At 36.7% G+C, this 11,459-nt stretch overlaps 1 pseudogene; it reads left to right on the forward strand.

Annotated features, from left to right (window-relative positions):
* The first annotated feature begins 447 nt into the window (after positions 1–447).
* On the forward strand, positions 448–529 carry LOC114109196 (small nucleolar RNA SNORD116; annotated as a pseudogene).
* The last annotated feature ends 10,930 nt before the right edge of the window (positions 530–11,459 follow it).

The following is an 11,459-nucleotide window of genomic DNA, read 5'->3' on the forward strand; positions in this document are numbered from 1 at the left end:
TGTCTTATGTTATGCATGGTTAACAACTGGACATGTATACTTCTCATCATTCCATAATTTTACTCTATGCCAGCAGATCAACATGGACTTAAGAACTCAATTTCATATAAATGCTTTTATTCTTTTCCCTTGAGACTTGAAATGAAATAAAATACTGGGAATCATTGTGCCTCTCATCCTATGAGCTGGTGGGAATTCTAAAACTACTAACATTACTCTCAGGGAGTGTAACCCTCCAATGACAATGAGACTCTGGCTATGCTAACCAGCCATCACTGGTACCCCATACAATCCAAACATTGTGATGGGTCACCATTGATGCTGGTCTCTGTGATTGAATAGTGTGAGCCAGTGTTTCACAGGGAGATAGATAGCTCTCAGTGTGTCCCTGAGAGCTCAATGTCTGCAACACATCCCAGGATCAAAGTCTCTTCCACAAATGTGCCTGGATTGATGATGACTTTAAAAATAGATCTCATTGGAATCTGAACAAAATGAATGACTAAGTCACTTATGTGAACTGAGGTCCAGCATAAGAGACCACTCTGGACAGAAGTGTTGGGATGGGACTCAGTTTGGTCAGCTAGTGGTAACCCCCAGAAAAGGACTATGGTATTAGAAAACCAAGATGCTAGCATGTGTTAGAGGAAATGAGTTGTACAAAAACTGTGAATAATCATTGTAAAATGAAAATTCTGAGTGCTTGGCAGGCAACACATAGTAAACAAACAGTGGAGAACCAGACACAAATGATAAAACAATGCAAGAAACATTTGTGCTTATCCTCGGGCATTCACACAGTTTCCTTAGATGTTAAAGTCTTTTGTGAGGATCAGCATGTTAAGGTCTATTAGATAGCTAATTAGAAATAAATTATTAGCTTTTGCTTGTCATTTATCTCTTAAGTAAAAGAAATATGGGAATAGAGTTTATTGCATTTGTGAGATTATCTTATGATATATTTTAATTTGCTTATTAACCCATTAATTCAAAGAGTAGGATAAGTTTTTTTTTCTTGTCATCCAGGGAGAAATTTTCTAAATATTTGATGATGGATTACATTAGATACTTCATTAAACATTTAAAACATGAAATGATTAAATACCCAATTGGAATTTTATGTAGACATCATCAGCTAATATTCATATTCCCTCAGTGGGTTTATAAGTAATGCTTAAGAGGAATTATGGGTCAAATTTGAGACCAAGGTCTTAGAAAAATGGATTTTCTACACCACCCTTTTCCAAGGGACAAACATAATTTTTTTCTCATTATATAGATTATCAAGTGAATATCTGTTGTTAATTCTTTAATACTCAATTGACATTTAATTGGAAATATTTTGCTTCACAACTTCCTTTATTTCCTCTGTGCTTTGGAAAATGGAAGTGACTTTGGAATTGCATGAAATCAGTTCAGTTCAGTCCCTTAGTTCAGTTTAGTTGCGTAGAGTACTCACTACCATAAAAAAAGGGTGATTTTGTTACTTTTACCTGCTCCTTGTCTTAGGATGGAACAAAATAATGCACTCTAATGGTAATAATCATTTTTAAACAAATTTTCTTTTTATGGCTTATTTTAATTATACTTTTATAATCAAGTAGATAATTAGTTTTTTGAACTATTAACCCAAATAATGTGAGTTATTAATTATCTGGTGAGGTGTCCAATATTTTATCTCCTTTATTTGTGAGATTTTTGTGCTTTATCCCTTTGAATAATATCAGAAACATTCTAGTAAAGTAATATGAGTATATTTGATATGAAGCTACATGATAAGCCCTCTTGTCTTATGCTTGACAAATAGACATATATAATCTCATTTTTTCATATTTTTACTCTATATGGACCATTAGTTGAGTTTCATTTGAAGGAATTTGTCCCTTCTTGAGAAGTGGCATGAAGGAAGGTATTGAAAATAATTTTACCATCTCAACCTCAAGAGCCGATGGGAATTGTAACATCAGTGAGCATTTGTCTGGAAAGTACTGACATTCTTTTAAAACCCTGTAATACTCATGACAGTGAGATTCTAGCTGTGCTAGTCAGTCATGGGGCTGTCATTGACTGTGACGAATGGTCTCCATTATTGAATACTGTGGGTCAGTGTGTCTGAGGGTGTCAGAACCCTGAGTGCTCAGAGTCTGCCATATATCTTAGGATCAAATTCTCTTTCACTAATGTGCCTGGATTAATGATGACTTCCTTATTGCAATACAAACAAACTGAGTGAAAAAAATCACTCGTCCGCTGAGATCCCTCCCAGGGTCCACGCGAGACAAAGAATCTGGAGAGCGCTTGGTCTAGTATAAGCACCAAGTAGGATGAAGTGCTGGAAAGGTCACCTGATAGTATATATTAAGGGAAATGAGCTGTACAGAGGTCTGTAAGTATCTGGTGTAAGGAGAGATGGAAGCTCTTGGAGTGCTTGGCTAATATATCCATTCACTCAGAGTTACTATATTCTGGGCATTTGATCGATTGTTGTTGGTGGTGTTCAGTTGCTCAGTTGTTTCTGACTTTTTGTGACGCCATGGACTGCAGCACCATTTCCTGGAGCTTGCTCAAACTCATGTCCATTGAGTCAATGATGCCATCCAACCATCTTGTCCTCTGTTGTCCCCTTCTCCTCCTGCCTTCTATTTTCCCCAGCATCAGGGTCTTTACTAATGACTTGGCTCGTTAGATTTTTAGCTGTCACAAAAATTCATACAGTTGTTTTTCTTCTCACCCAAATTCAAATTTTCTAGACATTTGAGTGATGGGGTCAAGTATATGCTACACTAAATACTTTAAATTGTGAGGTCGTTGCATTTCCAAATCTTGAAATTTTATAGGTTAATATTCATATTCCTTCAGTCTGCTTCATATGTGTTTTAAGGGAGATCCCAGTTTTAATGAGTGATTCTAAGGGTCCTTTGGAGAGACTTTGACCAGGTCTTAGAACAAATGACTTTCTATACTCTCCTCTTGCATGGAACAAAGTGTATTTTTATTCTTATCACACAATTGGCCAAAAAATGTGTGTAATTAAATCTCAGATCAATTAATATTCAGTTTGGAAGATTTTCTTTTTCAACTCCTCTAATTTCCTCTGTGGTTTGTAAGTTGGAAGTAATATTTCAATTGCATAGAATTTTTATCCCACCAAAGAAAAGCTGGTTTTATCACTTCTGCCAGCTCCTTATCTAAGAAGAAATTCAATAATGCACTCTCAACATAACATCTAATCTTTTATAAATTCCTGAGTAATTATTATTTTTTAAGGAATGAAAAATTTAATTGGTGTTGTACAGTCTGTCAGTTTAAACAGTTTGAGTGCTTAAAAATCTGGTGATTCTTTGAGGCTTCTTTTTGTACTTTTCCAGAATTTTTTATTTTTTCCAGCTTCCTGCTGATGCTTCATATAGAAATTAGATATGGAAACAATGGCAAGGCTATTCCTCGCCAGTTTGGCAGAGAGAAATTGTTTCTACTGAGGGATGTGCTTGCCCAAATATCACTGAATCCTCAGCAGTGTGGCCTGGTGAGCATCACTGTGACGATGGGATGGGAAGTATTTCATGGTGAGAGATCTCAGTGTCTAACTCTTCCTCTCTGCGCACTCCCACCCTCTCAGTCACATGTCCATAACCATTGTGCCTGTGTGAGTCTTGCCTGCTTTGCTGTGGCTGTACCATCAGGTGTAGTGTAACTCTGTGCTTTCCCTGCAGATTGCCATGTTCCTGAGCTTAAGCACTGTAAGTGATTTTTAGATAATGTTCTTTATTTCCCTATCATGGCTTTTTTCAGGTTAGTCCTCCCCAGTCCATTTGGATCACCTTTGAGGATAAAATAATTCTGAGGTTTAGTTTACAGAGTATATATATCCATTATATGTCCATTGTTGTGACTGAATTATTCACCAGGCCAACATTTTCCTGGAACTTTAAGTATGTTCAGACAGTCTTATTGCACATTTAATTTGGCCAAGAATGTTGGACAATATTTGCTCTTATGGAGACCAGAGCCTAACACAATTAATATTGATGGAATAATATTGGAAACATTCTAGCAGAGCAATGCTTATTTAATAGGCAGTTACATTATTGAGCCCTACTGTCTTGTGACTGACAGACCAATGGACGGGTTTACTTCTAATCTTTCCACAGTTCTATTCTATTCCCACAAGGTAACAAGGACAGAGCTCAAGTTTCTTATGAAAATGTTTATTCCTCCCCCTTGAGATACAACATGAAGGAAAGGCTCATCCTTAGGGGCCTGGATCACTGATGTGGGGTCTAGTCTCTGTAACTGAGTAGGGTGGATAAGTGATAACCTTTGGACTTGTACCTTCTGAGGCGAGCAGTGCTGTATTTTAGAAATTCATATGTGTTATCAATTGTTATAAATAATTGATCTCATTTAAAAATCTGAACAAAATGAGTTAGATAATCACTTCTGAGAAACTGAGGTCTTATATAGATAGTCACCCTAAGAAAAATATTTACAAGAAGATCGGTGATTTCATTTGTATGGTACCAGGAAGAACTATGATATTGGAAAGTTTAGCTTCTTGCATACATTAGAGGAACTGAACTGTACATTTTCTCATTTCAGTTCAGTTCAGTCACTCAGTCATGTCCAGCTCTTTGCGACCCCATGGACTGCAGCACGCCAGGCCTCCCTGTCCATCTCCAACTCCCAGAGTTTACTCAAACTCATGTCCATTGAGTCAGTGATGCCATCCAACTATCTCATCCTCTGTCGTCCCTCTTTCCTCCCACCTTCAACCTTTCCCGGCATCAGGTTTTTTTTCAGTGGGTCAGTTCTTCACACCAGGTGGCCAAAAATTGGGGTTTCAGCTTCAACATCAGTCCTTCCAATGAATATTCAGGATTGATTTCCTTTAGGATAGACTGGTTGGATCTCCTTGCAGTCCAAGGGACTCTCAAGAGTCTTCTCTAACAACACAGTTCAAAAGCATCAATTCTTCGGTGCTCAGCTTTCTTTATAGTCCAACTCTCACATCCATACATGACTACTGGAAAGACCACAGCTTTGACTGGATGGACCTTTGTTGGCAAAGTTATGTCTCTGCTTTTAATTTGAGGGTGAAATTGCAACTCTTTTGAGTGTTTAGCTGGTAGCATGAATACACTTGTAGTAAACAGACCCTGTAGAAATTAGCATGTGAGCACTGAAAATTCTAAAAATGGTTGTACCTACACTTGAGCCATTCACATAGTTGTCTGAGCTGCTGGAGTCCTCTCATAAGGGCTATTTATAGATGGTCAAAATACAAACATAATGTTTATTTTTCTTCAGTAACTGAAACAAATCTGTGGTAATTGAAAAGTAGTTACTGTATGTAAGACCTTCACAATTTATTTTAATTTGCTTGCCAACCATTCACTAGGATTGAATCATTGTTTCTTTGTTTCTTTTTTTCCCATCAACCAAGAGAGTTACATAGTGAGTACTGGCTTCAACTACATACTACATTAAACATTTTCAGGTGTAAAATGATTAAATTTCCAGTTCTTGTTTTTAGTTATTTTTTTTTACGTGGATTTCCTTAGCCATTTTTATATACCCCAAGTGGAATTTCTAATATGCTTAAAGATCTAAGAAGACCAATGCCTTAGAAAAAATATTTATAAACAAATATGTTCCAAAGAGTGAGCATTTATTGTTTTTGTCATGTTGACTGCCCAGTGAATATCTTTGATGTATTTCTTATAACAACTTGTTACTAGATATTCCATTAAGAACATTTTATCTCTCAACTCCCTGGCTTCCTTTGTGCTTTGTAGACTGGAAGTGATGTTAGAGAGAAGGGATATTTTGCTGCTTGGAATTCCACTGCCACTCCAAAGAAGTGCTGTTTTCGTCACTTGTACGAGCTCCTTTCTCTGGGAAAATTCACAGCAATGCTTTCTAGAGGTAATATCCAGTTGTAATAAATGTATATTGGTAGATTATTTTTACTGTGTTATTAAGCAATTTAGAATTTTATTGCTTTTATGAGGTGTCTGTTAATCCAAAGAGTATGAAGCATTAATAATCTGGTGAGTCATATGAGGCACTTCTCCACCCCAAATATTTCTCTATCAGTCTTTTGAATAATATCAGAAATATCTCAGAAGAGTGATTATATGTATTACATGCATATACATAGTGAACACTCCTATCTTGTTTATGCTGACAAATGAACTCATCCTACTTCTCATCTAGATGCACATTTATTCTTTCCCACAGACTGACATGTTCCAAAAACTAGGTTTCTTGTGGATGAGCTTATTCCTTCCCCTTGAGATGAAACATAAAGAAAAGTGTTGGGAATAATTCTGCCTCCATCCTCAAAGGCCTGTGTGAATTCTCACAAAGGTAAGCATTTTGTCCTAAAGGATACTGATATTCTTTTAGGGAATTACAGTGACAGTGAGAATCTGTCTGTACTAGTCAAGCATAAAACTGGGTCACTGATTGTGCTTGCTGGTCTCCATGACTTACTGGCATGCCTGTGTGTCCAGTGGTGGTGGGATCTTTAGTGTTTAGTGACTGTCACATATCTTAGGCTCATAGTTGCTTTTATAAACATACCAGGGCCAAAGACAGTTTCAGTCATTGATCTGTTGGAAAATCTGAACCAGTGATAGAATCATTTCTCTGAAACTAAGTTTAAGATATATAAAAGGTTAGGTAACAAAATTAGTGTTACTTGAAATAGATTGTGATAATTTAAGGTGCCTCTTACAAACCCTAGGGTCAATACTAAGCAAATAACTCCAAAATATTAAAAGAAAAACTACCAACTAATTAAAATAGTGGAATAAGAAGTGTCTATTTAATATAAAAAGGCAATTTAGAGTGAACAGAGAAACCAACAATATATAAGACATCTAGAAAATGAATAAGAAAATGTTAGACACAAATCTAACCACATGATTAGTATATTAAATTTAAAAGAAACTGGAAGATTTCATTTAAAAAATTAAACAGGTGCACATTGCTTCTAAGAGAGATAGTTCAAAACAAAAAACAAACTGCTTGAAAGTAAAAGGTTATTAATTATATCATGCAGAGAATACCCAAAATAAATAATAAATTTTTGAGCAAAGGTCAATGATATAATGGTAAAGCCCAGCAAAACTACAGGGAAAACCCATGAAACCAAAAGCTAGATTTCTGCAGATTGATGAAATTGACAAGTCTTTAGTTAGACAGAGGGCTTCTGTAGTAGCTCAGCTGATAAAGAATCCACCTGCAAAGCAGGAGACCCCAGTTTGAATCCTGGTTTGGGAAGATCTGCTGAGAAGGAATAGGCTACCCACTCCAGTTTTCTTGGGCTTCCCTGGTGGTTCAGCTGGTAAAGAATCTGCCTGGAATGTGGGAGACCTGAGTTTGATCCCTGGGTTGGGATGATCCCCTGAAGAAAGGAACCGCTACCCACTCTAGTATCTTGGCCTGGAGAATTCCATGGACTGTATAGTCCATGGGTTTGCAAAGAGTTGGACACAACTGAGCGACTTACACTTTCACTAGTTAGACAAGACATAAGTCACTAAACTTAGAAATTAGAGAGGAAGCATCATTACTGATTCTGTAGATTCCATGAGGAATGCTACTGTTTTTCTCATTTTGTTTTCCTGAGGGCTGGTGGATATAGAGGAAAGCAGCAGTCTGGTTGCACTTTAAACTCAATAACGTGCTACTGATATTTAGACTCACATCGCTATCAGTGAATCTCCCTCTGTAAGACCATTGACTAAGTTACTTCTCAGTTTTTTCTTTTTGTATGATTGAGTCACAAAATGAGGTTTTAGTTTTAATGGCATGATGCTTTTAAGTTCATTTTTGTGACACAAGCTCCTAGTGGGTTATCATAGATTAGGTTCTCAACAAACTTTTATTGAGAATAGATATATGAGTAGACGATATAGAGTGATCTTATAAATAACCTGGCCATCTAAGCAGAACAAATAATAAACGATAGAAAAGAAACATAATTTTCAGTGGGATCCAGATAATTCAGTCAGTTTTAGAAAAGCACCAGAAAGAAAGGCTCTGATACAAGGTGTTAATATTGAAATGTGTAGAGTTTTGAGCAGCTAGCTATAATTTCAGTGCTGTATCACAGAGCAGGAAGCAGCTTCCAAATGAAATCAGTATGGAAAGGGGTGACTTCCCAACTTCAGCTGAATCGCCTTTTTCACTAGAAGTGGTGTTTCTCCCCCTCCACCCCTCAGAAGATGGCTTCCTGGGAGCTCTTTTGGTCATGAACGATACCAGTAAACCCCTGAAGGAAGACTCTTCAGACAGAGCCCTTTTGCCTCCCTCATGTCTGAGGGCTGCCTCTGAAGGTAAGGGTTTTGTCAGAATAGTCCTTGCTTTCTAGGAGCAACCACATCTGGGTAGGAAGTTAGGTGTCAGTTTTCTGAAGATTTATGTCTTATGGCTACATTCTAATTAAAAGGCCAGATTGTATAATGAGTTAAGAGATAAACTTTTCTTACATACCTTCATAGTTTTTCTACATCTTCTCAGGCTTCCCTGGGCGCTCAGATGGTAAAGAATCTGCTCACAATGCAGGAGACTGGGTTCAATCTTTGGGTCAGGAAGATCCCCTGGAGAAGGGAATGGCAACCCACTCCACTATTCTTGCCTCGAGAATTCCATGGACAGAGGAGTCTGGTGAGCTACAGTCCATGGGGTCACAAAGAGTCAGACACAACTGAGCAGCTAACACACACACACACACACACACACACACACACACTAAACTTCTTTGCTGGATCTCTTGTGTTAACAGAATTATTATATTCATGAGATATAGTAATTCTCAGTAATCTTTAGACTGAAGGGTAGACAAGTAGTTTTGCCTGAAATAATTGATTCAATGAATGAATGACCTAGCACTTTAATGAGTCAAATTCAGAGGGAAACAGACAGACAGAAGTCTGAAATAGTTGGAGAACTCCATTTTTTGGCCAAGCAAAGGAGAAAAAGTATCACCAGTGTTTGGCATCCTTGATATTAAGAAATCTTAGTCATTTTTCTGGCCATAGCAGGTACCCAGCTGCTGAAAATGTGGCTTTCTCTGTGTATTCTGGGTAGATTTGTTCCAGAACACGTAGAAGAGTGTACAAGGACTTCATAGCCCTCGGACAGGCTCCTGAGAAAATGTGTGCCTCACTTTTGCCAATTTTCCCCACTATGTCCTTGCAGGTGATGACCACAGAGACAAGGTGGATTTGTTACTATAGGTGCCATTACTTCTGCCACCAGCTTCTCCAGTACAGTGACAGTCTTCTTTGTGCATGGAAACTCTTCTCTTTCCTGTGATGCAGTGGATACCTCCTGCAGATAAGAAATGGTTAACTGAGAAATGCTCATGTTGGGATATCATCGATGAGACTTTAATTTGGGCATGGTGACTGTTTCCCTTGCTTCCACTTGACTCAATCCCAGGAGCCTCAGTAGAGGAAATTATATTGCACAAGTGATGGAATTGCTCAGTACTCCCATAAATATACGTTTATAATTTTCATTTGCCATGTAGTAAATTAAAAAAATAAGATCTATTAATTTTTTTTTTCAAAAACTCAAAGCATATCTAAACATCTAATATATAAATTAAGTGCCCTTTTCTCTCCTATCTCCAAGTTTTCCTCTATTAAGGGAGTTGTGTGCCTTCTTTAAGCAGATAGATGCACACGCACAGACACAAGCTATTCTAGGGGGTTCTGGAAGTAGAGCTATATTGTACACATTATTCTGCAAATTTGCTTTCATTTAACAGTTTTTTCAATGCCCTTTTTTCTGTTTCAGTAATACATATCTGTGTCATCTGTTGAATGACTGCATGATTGTTTTGTACATGAAATATAATCAAATGTTTCAAACATTTCTTATTCGTAGATATTTATGTTAGTACCAAAAATTGCTGTGCAATGAACCTCCCTATATATCAATAATTTGCATTTGTCTATTATATCATAATAAATTACTTAGCAGTTAAAATACTGGGATTAAGTATATGCATATTTCAAATTTTGAAAATGATTGCAAGATTTCCTTAAATACATGGTAACAACTTGATCCTCAAATGACCATGAATGAGATTGCGAACTTTCCCACAATCTCACAGATAATGAATTTTATGAATATTTGAAATCTTTGCCAGTGTGATAGCCCAAACTATTGTCTTAAATTGTATTTCTTTTGGTTTTGAGTTTGATCATTTTTTCATATGTTTATTAGCCATCTGTATTTTTTATTTTCTTTTTATGTCCAATTTTGGGGCTGCGGGGAGGTTTTAGTCCTTCACTGATTCCAAAGAGCTCATTTATTATTGGGGGAATAAGCTTTGGATTGTCACGCATTACAGATATTTTTTACACACTTTTAAGCTTCCTTTTTGTTATAAGAATGTATTTGATTGTTACATGTCCAGGTATAACCATGTTCGCTTCTATGGCTTCTGAGTTCATGTCATTTTGGAAAGATATTTATACTGATCCCATAGAACTCTTCACCTATGTTAACTTCTAATTCTTTTGTGTTTTTTTTAATTCAAGTTCTTAAGTCACAGAAATTTTTTTATTTGAAATCTTAAAGTTGCCAAGTTATTTGCCATTACTTGCGATTATTTGCCAATAATTGCCCATTTATCTGTAATGCCATCTTGCACATATGCTGTATTCTCATCTGTGACTGACTCCATTTTTGTTCTCTGGGTCTGTGTGTCTCTTCTTCTGCCTCCTGTCTCGTGTCTTCTCTTAGAAGAAATTACAGTTTAGACTGCAATTTCATCAACTTTTAATAAATTAATTTAGGGGAGAATTGGTTTTTAATAATAGTCTTCCTATTCAAGGACAAGGTATGTCTTTCTTTTTATTCAGTAATTTTAATTATTGTTAATATTTTCACTTTGTGAGTATCTTCTTTCAGTTTATTTTCTTACTTAATAATTTTTCTGTATCTGAAAAGTTTTGTGTTGTTTTAGGGGTTAGTGGTCTCCTTCCTCTTTTTCATGGAGTTTCATTTTTTCTTTTTCAAATTACATACTAAATCCTTCGAAAATACTGATAGTTGTGATTCTCCTCTCCCGGATTATCTGGATTGTGGAAATATCACCCACCCTTGATCTAGTTAGATTTTGATGGACCCTTCTTGGTTTGACCAGCATGTTGTTTCTGGTCTATTACACAAAAAGACTCTCAGAGACAGCTATAAGCAAGCAAAGCTGATTTATTAAAACTATAGCAGAAAGGGAAAACAGCACTTTGACAAGGTTTAGTAGTATTTCAAAAGCAGGAAAGTAAGGTCATGAGGGATGGGATGATGGTTTAAGGTAGGACTTTCAAGGCAGAAAACTGTCTTGTTGTTTAGTCACTAAGTCATATCTAACTCTTTTGCAACCCCATGGCTCCTCTGTTCATGGGATTTCCCAGACAAGAATACTGGAGTGGGTT

This window comes from Ovis aries, chromosome 18 (genome assembly GCF_016772045.2).
Source record: "Ovis aries strain OAR_USU_Benz2616 breed Rambouillet chromosome 18, ARS-UI_Ramb_v3.0, whole genome shotgun sequence".
NCBI lineage: Eukaryota > Metazoa > Chordata > Mammalia > Artiodactyla > Bovidae > Ovis > Ovis aries.